Source organism: Scylla paramamosain, chromosome 20 (assembly GCF_035594125.1).
Source record: "Scylla paramamosain isolate STU-SP2022 chromosome 20, ASM3559412v1, whole genome shotgun sequence".
NCBI classification, from domain to species: Eukaryota; Metazoa; Arthropoda; class Malacostraca; order Decapoda; family Portunidae; genus Scylla; species Scylla paramamosain.
In genome coordinates this window covers 18,789,945-18,811,494 of record NC_087170.1, presented here as the reverse complement: position 1 = coordinate 18,811,494, position 21,550 = coordinate 18,789,945, and the positions used below count along the sequence as shown (strand labels likewise).

At 41.8% G+C, this 21,550-nt stretch overlaps 1 protein-coding gene across 1 annotated transcript in view; it reads left to right on the top strand.

Annotated features, from left to right (window-relative positions):
• LOC135110552 (SCY1-like protein 2) overlaps positions 1 to 21,550 on the top strand; it is a 328,030-nt gene that overhangs the window by 236,620 nt on the left and 69,860 nt on the right.

The following is a 21,550-nucleotide window of genomic DNA, read 5'->3' as shown; positions in this document are numbered from 1 at the left end:
CCCCGGTGAATGAGGCTCCGGGTCACGATCAATGAGTGACAGCGCGGGGAGGGGAAGGGGAGAGGCAGCATATGCAGAACCCCGCAGGCTGGTTTGCGCTCCAGGCTTCGGCGTGCGTGGGGTGAGATGCATTCTTGAAAGGCTGTAGGTGTCCTGGGATGAAGGGATGCGTCTCTGAGAAGGCCACAGCTGCAGTTCTGACACACACCACTATAGACTGCCTCCGTAAACTAAAAGCACTGTATTGTCCTCAGGAAAGATTAAGCGTGCAGCCAATCCGAGGCGTGGAACAGCAGTCACACCAGCATTTACTGTCCAATCACGTGTCGTTGATGTGGCGCGAGATTGCTTGGAGGCAGCGCGAGACAATATAGGAGGAGAGGCGGGAGGAATATTGACAATAACTGAGGAATATCCAGACGAAGATTAACTGATGGGGAGTATTGGGTTCCCCTCGAAAGATGACCAATAAACGAGGCCGGCAAATTGGTACAACCGTCCCGAGATGGAGGTGAGGCGGAGGCGGGGAGCGCTGGATGCCAGGTAATGGTGGCTGCCCCGTGGTGATGGCTGGTGCTGCTTGCTATGCGCCTGCGATGGAATGGGGAGGCGAGGAGTGGCGAGCGGGAGCGATGGAGGAGTGGTGGCTGAAAGGAATGATAGAGAAGCAGGGATGGGTGAAAGGAGTGACGAGGCTTTTAGGAGCATGCAGGTAATGCAAGTGGGTGGAGCTGATTGAAGTCCTGCAGCTAATCTCTCTCTCTCTCTCTCTCTCTCTCTCTCTCTCTCTCTCTCTCTCTCTCTCTCTCTCTCTCTCTCTCTCTTACTCCCCTCGTTTTTCAAGTTTCATCCTTTTTTGTGGTTTAATTTTTTGCCGAGTGGCGTGCAGAAGGCCCCTTAGTCACGGCCTCCTGCAGGTGTGTGTCGCCGCCCTCACGCCACGCCGCCGAGAAGGTGCAGGTGCGAGGAGGCGAGAGGGACACGTGCCGTTTTCCCTGAGCCTTCCGTTCGTGACCTTTGCTCCCTTATTATTTCTCCAATACACATCAGGGCAGTGGATGCAGGCAAGGGGAGAGGAGGGGAAGAGACAGGACTACACTTATATTCACGCTTCCTCGGCTTATTTTCCCCGAGTTTGCTTAGATACTCCGCTATCGACCACGCTGCAAGGGAGGCTGGAGTGGTGGGTGGGTGTGCGTCTAGCCAGCCTCGACTTGAACCACTGTACGTAACATGTTAACTTTGAGTGCACCGTGCTCATGTTCCGTTCAGCGTTAAGATGTTAAGATGTTCGGTGTAGTTATTCTGACGTTATAGAAAATTTTGAAGTTTGAGATGAATATTTTTTGGTGTGTTTTTACGTAAATGGTGATGGTGCTGGCGGTGATAGTGAAGGCAGTGATATATAGTGATGGTAATAGTGATGGTGACAGTTATGGTGATGGTAATGGTGGTGGTGGTGATGGTAGTGGTGGTGGTAATGATGCTAACGAGAGAACAAGTCTGCTTCTTGGCACGCAAAGGACGGGACACACACACACACACACACACACACACACACACACACACACACACACACACACACACTCTCTCTCTCTCTCTCTCTCTCTCTCTCTCTCTCTCTCTCTCTCTCTCTCTCTCTCTCTCTCTCTCTCTCTTATTTTAGCCTTATGTACATTTCCACCTTCTTCCTTCTTTCCCTTCCTCACTCCCTCCTTCCTTCTCTCTCTCCCTCTCTTTCTTCTTCCATCCTTCCTTCTCTCCCTCTCTCTCTTCCTCTCACTCCAGGATCTCTCAAAATTTCCACTGGGACAGGAAACTTGAAGGTAAAAATAGTTATCTGGTGAATATAAATCTGAGAGAGAGAGAGAGAGAGAGAGAGAGAGAGAGAGAGAGAGAGAGAGAGAGAGAGAGAGAGAGAGAGAGAGAGAGAGAGAGAGAGAGAGAGAGAGAGAGAGAGAGAGAGAGAGAGAGAGAGAGAGAGAGAGAGAGAGAGAGAGAGAGAGAGAGAGAGAGAGAGAGAGAGAGAGAGAGAGAGAGAGAGAGAATAGGACGTATGAAGATTAAAAGGTTTAAGGATGGAGGAGGAAGGTGAGGGAATAAAGGGGTGATAAGGAAGGAGCGGAAGAAATGAGGAAGACAGGAATGAAGAAATGGAAGGGAAGGAAGAAAGGAAAAGAGGAAGAAAGGACAAACAGAGGAAAAGAAGAAAGGAGGAGCACATTAACTCTGTCCATTATGTCGTGACTTTGTGACCTTGAGAGAAAGAGAGAGAGAGAGAGAGAGAGAGAGAGAGAGAGAGAGAGAGAGAGAGAGAGAGAGAGAGAGAGAGAGAGAGAGAGAGAGAGAGAGAGAGAGAGAGAGAGAGAAACCCTCTCTGAATTATTGAAAAGGTGGGGAACGAAGGGTAAGTAAAGAGATGTTTGAGAGAGAGAGAGAGAGAGAGAGAGAGAGAGAGAGAGAGAGAGAGAGAGAGAGAGAGAGAGAGAGAGAGATGTAATCCACACCTTCATTTCACCTGTACCTGCACACACACACTCTCTCTCTCTCTCTCTCTCTCTCTCTCTCTCTCTCTCTCTCTCTCTCTCTCTCTCTCTCTCTCTCTCTCTCTCTCTCTCTCTCTCTCTCTCTCTCTCTCTCTCTCTCTCTCTCTCTCCTTCATATATAGTTTCCGATTCTTACCTTCACCCTCCTTTCTTTTCTTTCTTTCATTTCTTTTCATCCATTTTTTTCTTCCCATTTATTTTTCTTCCTTTATTCATCTTCCATTCATGCCTCCCGTTTTCCATTCCTGCATCCCTCTCTTCTTCCCTCCCCTCCCAATCTTTTTCTCTCCCCCTTCATTCATTCATCCCCGAGCTGACCTCCTTTCGTCTCCCTTCCTCCATCTCTCCCGCCCTCCCTCCCTTCCTCCATTCATTCATCCCTCCATTCATTTTCCTTCCCTTCCCTTCCCTTCCTTTCCCTCCTTCCTTCCTGAATGGTGAGGCAGATGAGCGTAATGTGTTGCAGAGAGAGAGAGAGAGAGAGAGAGAGAGAGAGAGAGAGAGAGAGAGAGAGAGAGAGAGAGAGAGAGAGAGAGAGAGAGAGAGAGAGAGAGAATGGGCTTGGTTTTACATACATACGTACACACTTACATTTAATTTTAGAATAAAGAAACACAACGAGTAAAAATAAAAGTATTGAATTGAGTAACAAAAAAAGATTAACACAGTGATGAAAACGAGATTCGTATGTTTTTTCACTGTGTTAAATTTCTTTCACATTTTCTTTAGTGTAATCAGGTGAATAGATTGATGAAGATGTAACATATAATTAAAGGCGGTGCTTTCATAGATACATGGTTAGTGAAATGTGTAGATAGGTAATTAAATAAATGAATGCACAATAGATAGATAGATAGATAGATAGATAGATAGATAGATAGATTGATAGATAAAAAGGAAAATATTCATAAAGACAAGTGAATGATCGATGTTTGTTCTTATCTATTACATTCTCTCTCTCTCTCTCTCTCTCTCTCTCTCTCTCTCTCTCTCTCTCTCTCTCTCTCTTTCGGTTTTTTCTTTTCCCTTAATTCTTTGCCCATTAGCTGCGCTCATTTTTCTTATTTCCGCTCATCATTATCCTTTCTTTTTGTCTTCTTTCTCTTCTCTCATTCTCTCTTCTCTCGCGCTTTCTTCTTTTCCTCTTCTTTTCCCTCTTCTTTTCTCATCTCTCGTTCTCTCATCCTCCTCTCTTCCCATCTCCTTTCCTCACCTCTGTCTTCTCTGCTCTTCCCTTCCTCTCTTCGTCTTTTGTCTGCATTTTATTTGCGAGAGAGAGAGAGAGAGAGAGAGAGAGAGAGAGAGAGAGAGAGAGAGAGAGAGAGAGAGAGAGAGAGAGAGAGAGAGAGAGAGAGAGTTGCTTTTTTGTTTGGTTTTGAGTATGTGTGTGTGTGTGTGTGTGTGTGTGTGTGTGTGTGTGTGTGTGTGTATGTGTGTATGCATGTACGTAGGCCTACATATTTTCGTCTATATAAAATACGTATCTATGGATTATGTAGATAAATTTATGTATTTGCCTATAATTTCTACGTACAGTATGTGTTTATATGTATGTATGTATGTATGTGCTTTTGTTTACATTTTCCTTTAATAATATTCTACGAAAGTTCTTAATATTCCTCGCTTGATATATTTCCTGTATTTTACTTTCCTCGTGTGTGTGTGTGTGTGTGTGTGTGTGTGTGTGTGTGTGTGTGTGTGTGTGTGTGTGTGTGTGTGTGTGTGTTATCTCTCATTCGCTTCGTTTGTTCTTGGGTCCTTTTTATTTCCTCCGTATCTTGTTATTCTCCTATGCGGGGCTTCCTCTTTCTCTTCTTCCCTCTTTCTCTTCTTCCTCTTCTCGCTGCTGCTTCCTCTTCTCTTTTTCAACTCCTGCCTCGTATCTCCATGCTTTTTTTATTCCTCCTCTCCCATTGTCTGCATGTCGCTTCTGTTTTTTTTTTTTGTACTTCCAGAGAGAGAGAGAGAGAGAGAGAGAGAGAGAGAGAGAGAGAGAGAGAGAGAGAGAGATTGAGCACGTGGGTAGAGATGCACTTAGGGAAACAATCATAAAGAATAAAATGACAAATAAACCGAATTGCCACTCTCGTGAAAATATTGCAAACCCAAAGCGGTAGTTGGTGAAATTTAGTCTGCAAAATGAAAAAAAAAAAAAAAATAATAAAAGGCAGCGAGCAGAAAGAAAACGTAGAAGGAGGGAGGAGAAAGCAACAAAAAGAAAACGGAGGAGGAGCGAGGCGGAGGTTTAGAGAAGACCTCTCCTCCCTACCTCCTTCCCGGTTCTCTTTCTCTTTTTTCTCCTTTGATATGGAGGAGGAGGAGGAGGTGGAGGAGGAGGAGGAGGAGGGGGAGGACAGCAGCAATATACCGCCTCCATACCATCGGAGCAATTTATATTCTAACTCCGGCCGTGAGTCAAGGTATTTGTGTAATAAAATATGCTTGAGAGGAAGAGTGTAAGGAAATGAATAAGTTCAGAAAAAAGGCACGGTGTGTAAGGATTAAGGAAGGAAGGAGGGAAGAAAAAGAAACGAAGAAGGAAAGAAAGAAAAAGAAAGAAAAGAGAGAAAGAAGCAAGAAGCAAACAAACAATAAAAAAAGGGAGGAATAAAGAAAGAAATTAAGTAAGGAAGGAATAGAAAACGTTACTAATCTTAAGAAGGAAAGAAAGAAAAAAGAAAACGACATATGATTTGATAAAGAAAGAAATGAATAAAGATAAAGAGAACAAGACGTAAGACATCAGAAAAGAAAACATCACGTAAAGCATAAAGAGAAAGAAAGGAAGAGAAAGGAGAGAAAGGAGAGAGAGAAAAAAACAAACAAACAAACACAGACGTCTTGCCTTGCCAGAAACCCCTTGATACTCGTCAGCCTCTCTCTTACACTCACATTCTCAGGCTAGCCACACTCCACCCTCACTCTCCCTCCTTCCCTCACATTTTTGCACCAGCCACACTCCCTTGACGTTCACTTTCATTCACCTGTCTCTCATTCTCACGCTAGACACTTTACTAACATTCTACATTCTCGTATTTTGATTTCCCTCACATTCTTCCGCCGAACACATTCCTCTGATATTTCTTTTGCTCCTTCATCACTCATTTCCCCGCATTTTCACATGTATTGCGTTCCTTTTATACCTTGCCCTCCCTCATTCCATCAATCTCAACGTTCTTAGCCCAACATGTTCCCTCAGCACCCTCCTTCCCTCACGCACTCTTTCATTGCCTTGCTCTCTCGTATTCTCACAGCAAACACACTCCTTTCATCTTTTATTCCTTCATTTTTTTTTGACTTTCTCCTGGTCGTCATATGATCTGACCTCATTCACTTCTTCACTTCATTCCGTCACATTCCTACACCAACCACATTCCCTTCACTCATTCCTACGCTAGTATTCATAATATTAACTTCATTCCTTCCTTTGCACCCACAATAACACACCATTGCTAATAAACCAGTAAATTGTGAAAAGAGACATTTTAACAATGAAGAACACTTATGCTTGATATTTTTATCGCGTCCAGGTACTTGTAGATGAAAAAGCTGTAGTGTTCTCAATATCACAGGTATTTGTAATAATTTGCAAGTGTCGTGTTGCTATGATTGAAGTGCTTATTTTTGCTGCAGCTGGAAGTGCCTTTTGTAATGGCTACGTGTGTTGTTAACTGAGGGTCTTCTTTAATAAGTCAGTGTTGATTTATTAAGAGATTTAAAAAAGGGGGAGATAACCACGTACGTGTGTGTGTGTGTGTGTGTGTGTGTGTGTGTGTGTGTGTGTGTGTGTGTGACATATACTTTTATTTTGACACGTATGAAGGTAAAGATAAACGGAAAGCATGCCTTGTCTTACCCTTCACCCCATCGCCCATTCATTCCCATCACTCAGTCACCACACCAGCAACTCATTCTCATTACCCATTTATCTTCAAATCCTTCATTCTTTCACTCCGTCACACCATCACTCCTTTATCACTTCACCCATTCATCCATTAAAGAGTCACCCGTTTCATCCTCTCACCCCTTCATCCCATCATCTGTCACCCCGTCACCCTCATCCATCACTTCTCTTCGTTTTATTGCAGATTCGACATTTCATATTTCAGGTTTTATTTTGGAATTAATGGCGCGTTGGATTTAAATTTGTCGGTGTGAAAATCAGGAGTGTAAAATATTTTTGCAGCTTTCTTATCTGCACGATTTTTTTTTTCTCTCCCTTGGGTCATGATGTCCCCGGAGTAAGTGCTTTGTAGTATGAAACAGTAGTAGTAGTCGTAGTAGTAATGGTGGTAGTAGTAGTAGTAGTAGTAGTGTTAGTGGTGGTAGTAGTGTGTGTGTGTGTCTTTTTTAAGTAAAGAACATTTCACAATCGTTATGTAAATATTAAATTGATTTTTTTTCGAAATGTTTAACATAGGTCCAGACCTGTAAAAAAAATGAAAAATTTTTCCAATCAAATTTTTTATGTAAGTTTCCAGATGATAATTTATGAAATGCAGAAGAATAGCATTCATATAAAATGTATATATCAATGAAGAAAGTGCGTTTTTTTTTTTTTACGTGTCTTAAGTTCTTTAGAAAGTGACAAATTATTTTAATCTGTATCAAACTCCAAAGAAGTCAATCTGTGAATTTGTGGGATTTTTTTTTTTTTTCATACGTGTTTCATTCAGCTGAGCGGCAGGATGGGAGGAAAGATTCTGCCGATGCCACCATTATGTCCCTTCCCTTTAATTGTCTTAACTTGGAGGAGGAGGAGGAGGAAGAGGAGGAGAAATAGAAGGATTAAGATGAGGAAGTTGATTGATTGATTGATTAATTTAATCATTCCTCTTTTGTGCAGCAGCAGCATGATTATATGGCAGAACAGGAGGAGGAGGGTGACGAGGAGGAGAAGGAGAAGGAGGAGGAGGAGAGGTCTTACATATCCATGTTTTTACTCTGTTCACGTTGTAGTAACATTTTCCTTCAAATTATTCATCTCTCTCTCTCTCTCTCTCTCTCTCTCTCTCTCTCTCTCTCTCTCTCTCTCTCTCTCTCTCTCTCTCTCTCTCTCTCTCTCTCTCTTTATGATTCTCTTAACTACTCAACATAACGCTGCCTTCAACTTTCAACATTGCTTATATTCCTCTCCTACACTCTTCCACACACTACCACACTTGTTTCCCTTTTTTTCTCTCTCTCTGAGATGGTCGCTTTGTGAGCGGTTGGACTGAACTTTTCTTTACGTTATCTTTTAACCCTGGCCTTCAATCACCTCTGGTAAGAAGGGGGATCTAAAAATATCCTTTCGTCTTGTAAAGCTAAGATAGAAAAAAAAAAAAAAAAAAACTCACCTTCATTCACTAGTATTAAAAGAGGGGCTAAACACACACACACACACACACACACACACACACACACACCACACACACACACACACGTGAAAGTTACTTGTAGTGGAAAGGAAAGTGGGAGAGGAATGAAAATGGAAAAGGAAGAGGAAAGGGAGTAAGAAAGTATAGAAGGGAAGCTGAAAAAGCAATAGGAGAAATAGAGTAAAAAATACAAAAAGAAAAAGGAGAGTAAACAAAGAGAGTAGGGAAGCTAGAAAAGGAAAGTGAAAGAGGTAGATACGAAAGTAAGAAACTAACAAAAGGGAAGTGCAAGAAGGAGAGTAAAGAAAGGAAGTAGGGAAATATAAAGTAGAATATGAATGAAAGGAAATGAGGCAAGGAAGTAAGGGAATAACAAAAGATGAAGGAGGAAACAGAGCAAAGAAGTACAATGAACAAACAAAGGTGAAAAATGAATAAGAGTGAAGAAAAATAAGGAAAGAGAGTAGGGAAGTAAATAAATTATAGAAGATATGAAACAGACGCAGATGGAAGACCGTATGAATGTATCCAACTTACAAAAAAACAACAGAACAATAAAAAAAAAAACAAGATCACTACCATCTCTTGCCATCAAACACCTTCACCTCTTAACGAGACAGATGTAGTACTCTTATATTAATCAAGACAGGTGAGGTACTAAGAACCCGTATTGGAAAACAGATCTTGGGTTCTCCCGGTGCACTTCTTGACCCGTTATGGGAGCTCAAGACGGGGAGAGGCAGGCGGGAGGGACGGAAAAGACTTAATGGAGGCGAGGATGAAAGGTGAAGGTTAGGGCAAAGGAAGGAGAGAGGGAGTGGAGCCATGGAGTGAGGAGAGAATAGTTAAGGAATGAGGTCAAACGTGAGAAGGAATGGAGGGAAAGTGGGAAGGAAAGCAATTTGGAGGCGGTAAGGAGAGGAGAGGAAAGGAGGGGAGAGGAGAGAAGAAGTGAAGGAAGAGAGAGAGAGAGAGGAGAGAGAGAGAGAGAGAGAGAGAGAGAGAGAGAGAGAGAGAGAGAGAGAGAGAGAGAGAGAGAGAGAGAGGGGGGTTAGGGAGGATGCAGAACAAAGCCAAACCCTCATACCGTTAAGAAAAGCCAAGCAATCCACACTGAACTAATGGGAAAAGTTACAAGGAAAACAATTATAGAAAAAAAATAATAGATATATATGTATATACACGGAAGTTCAAGAGCCGAAGCCAATAAAATGAAGAGGAATAAGTTTGAGAAATGGAAAAAGAAAGAAAGAAAGAAAGAGAAATAAAGCAAGATTATACCCAAATGTTAATAAAGATTTAGACAGAAATGTAAATACAAACATATATAAGTAATACTTTTAGTTAATACGTAACATATATCGGACGAGCTTTTTTTTTTTTTATATACTCGTATGTATGTAGGAGAGGGACCGGCCAAGGACAACAAAAAAAAAAAAAAAAAAAAAAATGAAACGCCGGTTCCCAGACAGTCAAAAGCGGTTTAGAATTCTGTGTGAAGGATTTGTGTGTCTGTGTATGCGTGTGTGTGTCTGTGTGTGAGTGTGTGTGTGTGTGTGTGTGTGTGTATAATTAGGTGCATGCAGTTTTATGTGAAGAAATACAGCGATTAAGCTCTATGCAAAAACAAAATATGTAACTTGAACTGAGGAAAAGAATGTTGAAGCTTGAGGAAATAAGAAAAAAAAAAAAAAAAAAAACCGACTGAGAACACACAAAACAAACAGGTAAGTCAAGTAAATAGCAAAATAGAAGAGGCGTAGACTTACCAACCTTGGCCCTGGGAACACATTTGCCGCGGCAGGAGTGACAGGTGAGAGGGGCGTCTGGCCTCAGTGCTGGACGGCCGCCAGTTAAGGGCACCATCAGGGAGTCATTTATAACTCTCTAATAGCGGCGGCGGCGTCCCTGGGAGAGAGAGGAATGGAGGTGGATGGGCGGCACTACTTCCGAGGCTGTGCTGGTGGTGGCAGTGCTGGTAATAGTGGTGGTGGTGGTGGTGGTTACAAGCTAATGGTATATGCTTTCTCCTTTCTCTTCTCTTCCTTGTCTTCATCCTCCGTTTTCCTCTTTCATCTTTTATTCACTTATTTACTTTTGAAAATTTGGTTTTCGTCTCCACCCTTCTCGTTTTCCTCATCGCTTATCCTCTTTTCCTCTTCATCTTCATTATGCCGCTCGTTTTTCCGTCTCGTGTTCCTCCTCCTCTTCCTCGTCGTCTGCCTAATTCTTGTTCTTCATCTCGTTTTCCTCCTTAGCTTTATACACTTTTTCATATTTTCTCTCCTTTCTTTCTTCCTCATCCTCCTTTAAAAATACGAGTAAAAGAATTTGGAATAGTCTAGTTAAAGCCTTGCACATGAGGTAAAATTTCAATCAGACAGGCACTTTGTTTTTCTTCGTACCTTGATATAGCTTTTTATATTTTCTTGTCCTTTTTGTTCTGTGAATTGTTGTGCATTGCAAGAAATTGGTCTGCAGAAGGATGCGTGGGGATAGAAAGGTGGAAAGCGTGTAAGGAAAAACAATGGAAATGTGTCGTTTTTATATTTGTCAAGGTTTTAGAGACAGGGAAGCCTCAGTCATGTACTAAAGAATGTAAGGTCACAGTGTCGATTTATAAAGACAAATGTGGCAGCGAGTCGGACCTCTGGAACATGTCTGTTACATAAACTAGCACCAGTAGCCCCTCGTTCGCCTCCGCCTCGTCCATTACAGCGTGCGTTTAATTAAGACGTTACGTCGGGGAAAACTGCGGTCAACTGCCACTTCGAGGTCCACAGCGGCCACTTTTAACATTCCAGCTCAGAAACAAATGGCTGGGCAGTGTGTGTGTGTCCAGGGCAGGGCAGCGTTGGGCAAGGACAGAAGCTCGTTTGGATTTTTAAAAGGGATATTTTCAAAAGCCAAAAACGAGTATTAGGTAGGTTCTCATGAACATTTTTCCTCAGTGATGCTGCAGAATCCTTGTTAAAACATCACTGGAATCGAGAAAACTCCCTTGAGAATCGCAACAAGTCCCATCAGAGCCTGCTGAAAATGATCGAGATAAAACACTGCGTTGAGAATATATTCCCCAGAGACGAAAGGGAATCGGTCTACTCGTATGTGTAGCTTCTGATAGCTCACAAAAAAAGTACCTTGATGACGATGCAGATACTCATGTACCACGCGGGAGGAGTGTGGCAGATCAAATATTTCTTCTCTAGCTCTTGTTCGTCACCATCTCGCCCAACCAATAAGGAGGAAGGGACACACACACACACACACACACATACGAGTACACACACCACTGGGACACCTATAATGTACGAGATGGCCTCAGTGATATAGGTAGACATGTGGGTGTGGAGGACAGATTGGCTCTCTCTCTCTCTCTCTCTCTCTCTCTCTCTCTCTCTCTCTCTCTCTCTCTCTCTCTCTCTCTCTCTCTCTCTCTCTCTCTCTCTCTCTCTCTCTCTCCACTGCAATATAAAATGAGAGCGAGAGGAGAGTAAGATGTGTAAGGAAGTGTGATAATTATCGAAATAGAGGGAAAGTGTGTGTGTGTGTGTGTGTGTGTGTGTGTGTGTGTGTGTGTGTGTGTGTGTGTGTGTGTGTGTGTGTGGAAAGGGCATGCACTGGTAGAGGGGAAGATAATTAATGAGAGGGGATCCTGGAGTTTGCCAGAAAAGGTAGTGAATGAAATGAGGAGACAAGAGGGAAATGGAGAGTGAGGAAAAGAGGATAAAGAGATTGAGGTAAAAGGAAAGGAATGTAAAAATGAAGTAAGGTTTAAATTTGTGGAAAGGAAATGGGGAAAGACGGAAAGAATATTGATAACCAGGAGAGGAAAATAATGAGTCCAATTCTTTCATATCTAAGTGATAGGAGCGATAGGGAATTAAGTCTTTTTTGTGAATTAAGTCCTTTTTGCCAGGTGATAGTGGTGAGGGTCGTTCTCGTTTGGTCCTTGTCTGGTAAAGTAAAACACCAACTCTATCCTCAACCCTCGTACCTAGTCTCTCGTCCCCTTCTCGTCACTCGTGTACGGGGAGGCGCGGACCGCAAATCTTCGCCTTCAGTGATTGGGGGAAAAGAATCGTGGTGCGCCTCTCAAAACACAGCACCTGGCAGCGTTGATAACCAGTTTTCTACCGGCACCGCGCATCTCCCAGGGCTTGTTATTGCTAGCGTCACTGTCATTACCACCACCACCACCACCACCACCATCATAGTCTGCTACCACCACTACTATAGTCATTACTGCTACTACCATCATAATTACCATTACAGCCACCATCACCGCCGTAGTCATTACCGTTAGTACCAGCACCACCATCACCATAACTACTACCATCATAATTAAGTGCTAGTAGCAATTTAAATAATGATGCTAATGGTTAGTATGAAAAAAAAATATAGAGGTGAAGGCATTAGCAACAAATCTGTATATTTTTAACCTTCTATAGAACGAATTTCCCTTAAAAAAAAACGTTAATTTAAATGAAGAAAATAAAAAAAAAAACGTGATATATTTCCAGCAGCGAAGCAACAACAAACAACTCCATATAAAAATAAAAACAACAAAAAAAAATCGATTTCTCTCAATGCTCACGCGTAAAAAAAAAAAAAAAAAAAAAATGAACCACACGAAAAAAAAAAAAAAGTTAAACTCTCTCCCACAGTTATATTGTTTCGTTACGTTTTTGCGTCACATTTTTACACTGTGGACGGCTGGAGTTGACAAGGTGCTTTCCTACGATCCGAGCTTCTCTTCCTTAACGCAGCGAAACAAAGTGGTAGTCTTCTTTTCCCTTTTTTTTTCCTTTTTTTTTTCTTACCTTCCCGCCCCGAAGTCAGGTGTGCGAGGTGGACGTAACGCAGAGGTAGGAAGAGGAGGGCGTGGCGAGCTTGTGCGAGGATATTGATTGGGATTGTAATTATACCTTGACTACGGGCCTCCTCCTCCTCTTCCTCTTCCTCCTCCTCCTCCTGCTCCTCTTCCTTCCATATTGTTGGTATTGCTGCTGTTGCTCCTCCTCTTCCTCTTCTCCCTTTTTTTCTTTCTCCTCCTCCTTCTCTTTCCTGTCTTCATTATCATCACCACCCTCATCATCATTATCATTGCATTTTTCTTCTACTACTTCTTGTCCTTCTCGTTCTGTACCTTGAGAATTTCCTCCTCAACACACACACACCCACCCACACACACACACACACACACACACACACACATACACACATACACACACAGGGTCAGTAAGGAAGACAAGTCAAGCCTGGACAGTTTAAAGGGAAGAAGGGTTGGGATCGATAAGGAAGTTCACTGTCTTCTCACTTATTCAAGACGCCACCCAGAGACTCCGGGACGCGTTGAACGGATGGTGAGTAACTAGAATTGATCGTGCCCTAATGACCCGCCCCACTCGCCTGTTCTCTCCCTTAGTCTCTCCTCCTCCATCCCGGTAATGATGAACGGCCCTGCCTCTTTACACTGTCCGGTTACTCTCCTCGCCACTGGTCGGTGCAGTGAAGGGTAACTCCACTGGTATATTTCTAGGCATTTTTTTTACAACGCTCCGACGTTTTTTTTTTTTTTCAAGGATTTTTTTATGTTCCTAGTTCAGATTCAGTGGGAAAAGAAGGAAAAGAGGAAATGTTTATAGATTTAAGGGTGGTAAGTACGAGTTTAAGGGAGAAATCAAATACATGCAAAGGAAAACAGATGGTAAGCGGAGAAAACAGACTTCTGAAAGATATTGAAGAGGCGCGGTACTATGAGGCCTACAGATTTGAGGTATATATAGCCTAGGGTTAATGGAGGTTAATTAATGTTAGTTAAGTGGCTAAATAAGGAGCGCAGGGATGGAGGCGGCTGTGCTGGCTGGACACGTGGCTGGGGTGTGTATTTATAGTGTATAGGTGCCTTTGACGTGTGTATGAAGGCTCTTGACTTATTGGAATGAACCGATCGACTTTTGTTGGTGATGCGACACAGCGAGGCGAGAGAGAGAGAGAGAGAGAGAGAGAGAGAGAGAGAGAGAGAGAGAGAGAGAGAGAGAGAGAGAGGGAGAGGGGAGAGAGAGGGGAGAGGGAGGGAGAGAGGGAGAGGGAGGGGAGGGGACGTTGTGGGAAAAGCAATCAGTCCAAATCGCCAGACTTAATCCATACAGACAGGCTGACTGACCACCGCTCATGGAATTTCGCACTCTCTCATTCCTCACCTCTATTTTCCATTCATTCTCTCTCTCTCTCTCTCTCCCTCTCTCTCTCTCTCTCTCTCTCTCTCTCTCCTCTCTCTCTCTCTCTCTATCTATCTATCTATCTCGTTATCGTGGTTCTTCTTGTTCTTGTTCCTCTTGTTTTTGTTGTTTTCTTTTCTTGTTCTTGTTCTTGTTCTTGTTTTTGTTCTATTTGTTCTTGTTCTTCTTGTTCTTGTTCTTCATATTTTTCTTCTTCGTCTCCTCTTCCTCCTCCTCCTCCTCCTCCTCCTCCTCCTCCTCCTCCTGTCCCCTCGATGAGCCTGAAGTTATAACCTCATTACCGCACCATCGGCATCAGAGTAAAAAAGATTAACACAAAAATACCCAACTACCTAATTTCAAACTTGATGACTTCATGGGATTACTGCCAATGAAAAAGAGGCAGGGAAGCAAGCAAGGAAAAATGGAAAAAAAAAAAAAAGGTAATTTAAAATGCGTATCTCATTGATAGGCGATGGGGGAAATTATCTCGCGGTAAATGAGAGAGAGAGAGAGAGAGAGAGAGAGAGAGAGAGAGAGAGAGAGAGAGAGAGAGAGAGAGAGAGAGAGAGAGAGGGTTTTTAACTTTGCGTCATCTACAATTTCCCGTTTTCTTTGACTGTTCATGATTGCGGTTCTGGACGTGTGGGAAATTCTCACCTTCATTCTCCCACGTCAACTCTCCTCTTCCTCCTGTGATGATGGTTCGTGTGCTTATATTGCAAGAAACTGAATTAACGTGACTATAAAACCTCCCCTCCCATCTCCCCATTGTCATTTCCCTCTGCTCTCCGCCCCTCGCTCAGTGTCGCCTCAAACGCCCTCCAGGTACTTGTTTGGCTAAGTGACGAGAAAAAATTTAGCCTCGAGAGGGAAAGTTCACCGCGACAAGAGCTGACATTGTTACCACCTCCTTGATGTGTCGGCTAGCAAGGCAGAGTTTGATGAGCAAATGATTCTGATCCTTTTATCGGCTTGGTTGTCCTTCGTTAGCATTCAGTGATGTTAAAGTTGTTTGCGTGGATAGAGGAGATAATCTAGAGCGAATAGGAGGTTTCTTTACTTTTTTCTATGCTATTTATAAACGTATTCAAGAGACTGTAGTGAAAGAATAAATATTTAATAAGATATGATAATGGAAAAAATGTATCCTCAGTGCATGGATTGAAAAGAAAATTGAGGGAGAAAATGAAACGCAAACTTGTCAAGCAAACGATAACACAAAGAACGGCGTAATTGGGTGAGCTGATGAAGGAAACAAAGAACAGAGGAGTCTCGGTTTTGAAGATGAAAGTGAGACCATTGCTGATTAACACAGCCTCGGGAGGCTCTAGGGGTGCTGCTGCTGCTGCTGCTGCTCGGGAGAATGACAGGCTATGGGGTCGATAAAATGCATGCACTGAAAGATGATCATTGTATGTTTATAGAAATTACGGCTCCTGCATTTTTTCTTCTTTTCCTTTATTTATTTATTTATTTATTTTTTTTTTTTTTTACGTGTTAGGTTAGGTTAGGTTAGGTTAGGTTCAGTTTATGTTTTGTTTGGTTTAATAAGGTCATGTGAGATTAGGTTAGGTTAGGTTAAAGTTAGGTTTGGTTGGTTATGTTAGATTTGCCTTAGGTTAGGTAATGTGGGACTTTAACATGGAATAAATTCAGTTCAAATTATAATGAAATCTACGTGGGACAGAATTTATCTGGGGAAAATTTGCATAGAAATCGACTGCATTGTCCAACATGAAGTGAGAACTTAGCCTGGTTCTCCTCAGTCCGATTGAGAATGACAGAGGGCGTAAATGGTGTCTGTTTTGAATCACCACCGCTGTGAACCCCTCTCACTCAATCTGGCCTTTATTAGAAGCTGCTGGCTGGTTCAGTGCGGGTAGATGGCGCCTCGATATCGCTGCTGCTAGGAAATGACCATGCCGGGCCACGTGTTTGGGGGAATGGAATATGGTGGCGATAATGGTGGTGGTTCTGGATCTAGTGGTAGTCATCCATGTAACTATCTATTGTGTCGCATCTTAGTAGTGTGGTAGATAGAATGGGTACGTATAATAGAAATGAAAGATCTTAAAAAAAAAAACAGCATTGAACAAAATATCTGAAAATCTTACTAAGGAAACAAAAAACACTGCGGCTTATGGCATGGCAGACATCAGGCGGTCGGCGGCGCTGGCTTCACTCACTCCAGGCACCCCACCACTCACATGTCCCTTGAAACACAGTACAAAACCGTATCGTGAAATTCTCATATGAAGAGAGTATTCGTCTAGCATTCCCTCGCTGCCAGACGCACAATACGCCCACGACTCCATCCACTCTGCAATGGAAATCTATACTACTTTTCTTTCATGTTTCGCGACTTCAAATAAGGCTATCAAACTTTGAGCAGTCAAGTCAGTTCTCCTCAGATTAAATTTTTAGTATATGTTACATTTTTTTTTTTTTTTTTTTTCCTGACGCTCCATTCCTCCCCTCTTGAGTTCATATTAGGTCAAACACTGCATTTCCTTTCCCCTGTTTTCCTTCCCTTGCATTCTTTCTCCCCTGCATATTCCTCCCTTATGTTCTCCCTTCACTGCACTCCCTCTCCTTATATCCCTTTACCTACAATCATTCCCCTCCCTATCACTCCCTTTCTCCTTCCTTCCATTCCCTATAATTTATCCGCATCCCCAACATTTCCCTCTCCTTCATTCCTGTTTCTTGGCATTTCCCTTTCTTGCATTGCCCCTTCCCAACACTTTCCCTCCTTGGCGCCTCTAAACTTTTCACATATTCTCAAGCCTTTCCTGCCTAACTCCCTAAATTGGAAACTGACCAACATTTAATTTCTTTCATTCTTCTTAATGGAAAAGTTGAAAACAGTGTCCTGCGTCCTGTTTCCCTCTTGGAGCTAAATATAGATTCCTCGGTCTTTTTTTTTTTTTCTTTTTTTAAGTGATTTGTATATTTGTTTCATTCATTATTGTATTTTCCATGCCATTAATCGCGTTTTCTTTTTTAGCGTGAGGAATTGCAGCATATTTTGAATTGCTTAAGTTTTATAATGTTTTGTGACCTATTTTCATTTTTTTTTTTTTGTTCATATCAGTAGGGAAGCTTTTAAAACAAGGTCAGATGTATTTACAGATACAGAAGATAGGTAGTATAGGCACACATGTCTTGAACAGGCACTGCCACGTGTAGGCCTCCTGGCTTCTTGCAGCTTCCTTTACGTTCTTGTATTATTTCGGCCCATTTCTGTATCTGCATCACTGAACTGCAAAATGAAATACACACTGCTGGCATACAGTAAAGAGAACCATCGCACCAGCACACAGAAAAACCGACTTTTGTTGTGTTCCGCCTTTGTTTTTATAGGCAGACAGAGTGAGAACTAAATAAATTCATAGAAAACGGAGAGAGAGAGAGAGAGAGAGAGAGAGAGAGAGAGAGAGAGAGAGAGAGAGAGAGAGAGAGAGAGAGAGAGAGAGAGAGAGAGAGAGAGAGAGAGAGAACCCGGCATGCATGTACTACTCTACAAAGCTCAAAAAAGTGAGAGAGGGTTGGGATATAAAACTGTATTGTGCCGCTGGTCTGTACAACATGTTTTGATTGCGGTGCGGGGCGGGGCGGGGTGGGAGGGGAGGGGGCGAGCAGGTGTCTTGGCGCGGCGGGACTCTGTTTTCATCGCCCCTGCCGTGATCTCTTGACGCTGGGCCAAAAATTTAATGATTTTCTGAAACGATTCTGGTTGAAGTTAAACAAATTTTTAATGCTATTTTTACGGTTCTAGTGACAGATTAACAAGACTTCTACATTATTAACCGAAGAAAACTCTTGAGAATACAGCTAATCATCTCTGTGGCCAATGGAAATAATCATGACAAGAGAACAAAGCGTTTCAGAATACGGGTCTTAATGAGGCAAGGAGCGGTGAATGCATTATGTTAGGTGGGCTGTTGTGGGAGTGAAGAATGGAGGTGAGGGGCGAGATTATGAGTGAAGAGGGATAGAAGTGACAGAAGTGGAGAGAGGAAGTGGAGAGGGATGCTGGCGAGAGTGAGAGTGAAGGGTATTGATGATGAGTGGGAGAGGGGAGGTTGAAAGTAGAGAAGAGAAAATGAAGAATATAGAGGTAGGAGTGATAAGATGGAAGATGGAAGAGAAGGGAGATGATGGAGAGAGATGGTAGAATTGTAATGATGAAGGGAGAAGATAATGGGAAGGAATGTAAGAGAGAGAGAGAGAGAGAGAGAGAGAGAGAGAGAGAGAGAGAGAGAGAGAGAGAGAGAGAGAGAGAGAGAGAGAGAGAGAGAGGGCACTCAAGCAGAAGCCAAGTACAATTAGACACAAACAATAATAGAGAGAGAGAGAGAGAGAGAGAGAGAGAGAGAGAGAGAGAGAGAGAGAGAGAGAGAGAGAGAGAGAGAGAGAGAGAGAGAGAGAGAGAGAGAGAGAGAGAGAGAGAGAGAGAGAGAGAGAGAGAGAGAGAGAGAGAGAGAGAGAGAGAGAGAGACTTGACAATCCTGAAAATATTTAAAATCGGAGGAAGGGAAAACTAGATCAAGTCTGAAATGAAATGCGTCGTGAATAGGAGAAAACTGACTGGTCGTGGGCTGGAACGAGGCGGAGGAGGAGGAGGAGGAGGAGGAGGAGGAGGAGGGAGAAGTGCTTGTGGAACGAGACAGAATGGAGTGGCGTCCTTTCCTGGAAGTGTTTAAAAGTTGCAGGAGGAAAGAGAAGAAAATAGAGACACGTGAAATGCGTTGTGAAGTGGTGGCAGATGTTTGTCGGAGGAGGAAAAAAAAAAAGATTAGGAGGAGATGTTCGTTCCTTTGTTGACGTTCCTGTTATTAACCGAACAATTCCCAGAAGAACCATCTTGGGTAGAAAATTGTGGCTCTTAATTCAGAAGTTCTTTGGGGGTGCTTCTTGCTTATTGCGAGTGTAAGGGATGAAGTTTGCTTGATAATCTGATCTTAAGCGGGAAAATAGGAGCTGAGTTGTTTGTTTGGGAGGAAAGAAGAGGAAGAACGTAGCAGTGTGAGGTTCATGAGGAACGAGGTAAGGGGACTTGTGGGAGGAAGAAAAAACTTGACATGTTTAAATCATAGGGAAAAGTTAAAAAGAAACAATTTGTGTGATTGAGAAGAAAACTGGTGGAAGAACATGGCAACGTGTGAGTCATCAGGAAGAGGGAGATCAGAGGGAAAGGAAACGTGACGTGTTTAAGTCGTAGAGCAAAAGATAAAAGGATGTGGTGTGGTCGAGAAAAAAAAAAGTAATGATAGGAAGAACATGACGTTGTGAGAGGCATAAGGGAGACAGGACGTGGAGGGCGGTTAGGGAGAAGGAAGAAACGTGTGGTGTGCTTAAATCGAAAAAAAAAAAAAAAGATAAAACGAAATGGCGTGTGTAGTTAAGGAGAGACAAAAAAGTGACGGATGGAGGAACATGACAGCTCAGAAAGTATCAGGAAATGTGAGATAGGAGACGGAGAAAGGGAAGGGGAAAAAAACGTGGGGTATTTTGAGTTTGAAAGGAAAACAAATAGAAGGAAGTGGTGTATTTGAGAAATGAAAAAAAAAAGTGAAGAACATGACAGCGCAGGAGCATGAGGAAGGAAAGTGACTGAGAAGTGTGAGATCAGAAACGCTTTTGGGAAAGGAAAGAAACGTGAGCTGCTTTTAATTCACAAGAAAAAAAAATGGAAGAAAGTGATTTGATAAGTGGATAAACATGGCAGCGCAGTGGCATGAGGAAGGAAAGCAACAGAGTAAAGGGGCTTTTAAGGGAGTGGAAGGAGGGAAAATGGCAAAGTGAGGCGCCTTCCTGCTTACATGACGAGCGTAGCGAGGACATCACGGCAGCAACTAATTCAAAGGCGAGCGAGTACTGTTTATAAAAGAACCTTTATATATATGTAAAATAGTAATTTGAGTTTTACAGAGATCGGTTTAGATTAAAAACATATTTGACTTTTCATTCAAAATAACAACACTTGGAAAACAGTTTTTCAATTGATATGTACCTTTTATATAAATATTCTTCTTCTGCATTTCATAATTTAATCATCTGTAACCTTAGATGAAAAATTTTTATCATAAAATATTTTTCAATTTTTCGTACAGGTCCGGACCTGTGTTAAAGTTTTTGAAAAAAATTGAATTTCAAGAATTTTTGTCTAACAAACGTGATATGTTCTTTACTTATAAAAGAACCTTTATACATGTGTAAAATTGTGTTTTGAATGTTTCGGAGATCGGTTTAGATTAAAAACATATTTAACTTTTTATTCAAAAGGAAGACACTTGGAAAACACATTTTTTTTAATTGATATATACATTTTATATAAATATTCTTCTTCTGCATTTCATTATTTAATCGTCTGTAACCATAGATGAAAAATTTTTATCAGGAATTTTTTTTTCAATTTTTCGCACAGGTCCGGACCTGCGTTAATTTTTTTGAAATAATTTGAATTTAAAGAATTTTCCCCGAACAAATGTGATATGTTCTTTACTTATAAAAGAAACATTATACATCTGTAAAATAGTGTTTTGAGTTTTTCGGAGATCGGTTTAGATAAAAATGATATTTAACTTTTTATACAAAATGAAAACACTTGGAAAACACTCTTTTTAGATTGATACATACATTTTAAATCAATATTCTTCTTCTGCATTTCATACTTTAATAATCTCAAACGTTAGACGAAAAATGTTTATCAGAAAATTTTTTCCAATTTTTCGTATAGGTTTAACCTGCGTTAAAATTTTTGAAAAAATTTGAATTTCAGGAATTCTTCTCTAACAAATGTGATATGTTATTTACTCATAAAAGAACCTTTATATATATATATATGTAAAATAGTATTTTGAGTTTTACAGAGACCGGTTTTACAGGCAACGGCGAGACTCAGGAGAAGGTGGAGTAAACAAACTTACCGAGAGGAGGAGGAGGAGGAGGGGGAGGAGAAGTGGTGGTAGTAGCAGAAACGGTAGTACGAGGAGAAGGATGAGGAGGACGAGGAGGAAAAAAAAAGATAGATTGATGTATATTGGATAGAAGGAGGAAGAGATGGATAATGGATGTACAAATGGATGGAAGAAAAAGGAGGAGAAAGAGGGATGGTTGAGTAGAAGGATAGCGAAAGAGAGACGGATAATGTGAAAAAAAATGTGTTTCAGAAGAAAACAAAACGAAAATATAGAATAAAAGAAAGAAAAAAAGCACGAGTAAAAGAAAACACCCATTACTCGAAAGAAAACGAGAACAGGAAGAAAACAGGAACTCTAATATGAATCACAACAGAAAAAAAGAAAATGGGAAACAGAACAGCTACCCCCCCAAAAAAAAAGGGGGGAAGAAAAGAAGACAACGAAGCCAGGAAGAGAAGACGAATCCTGCGGAAGAAAGCCTCGTGAAGCAG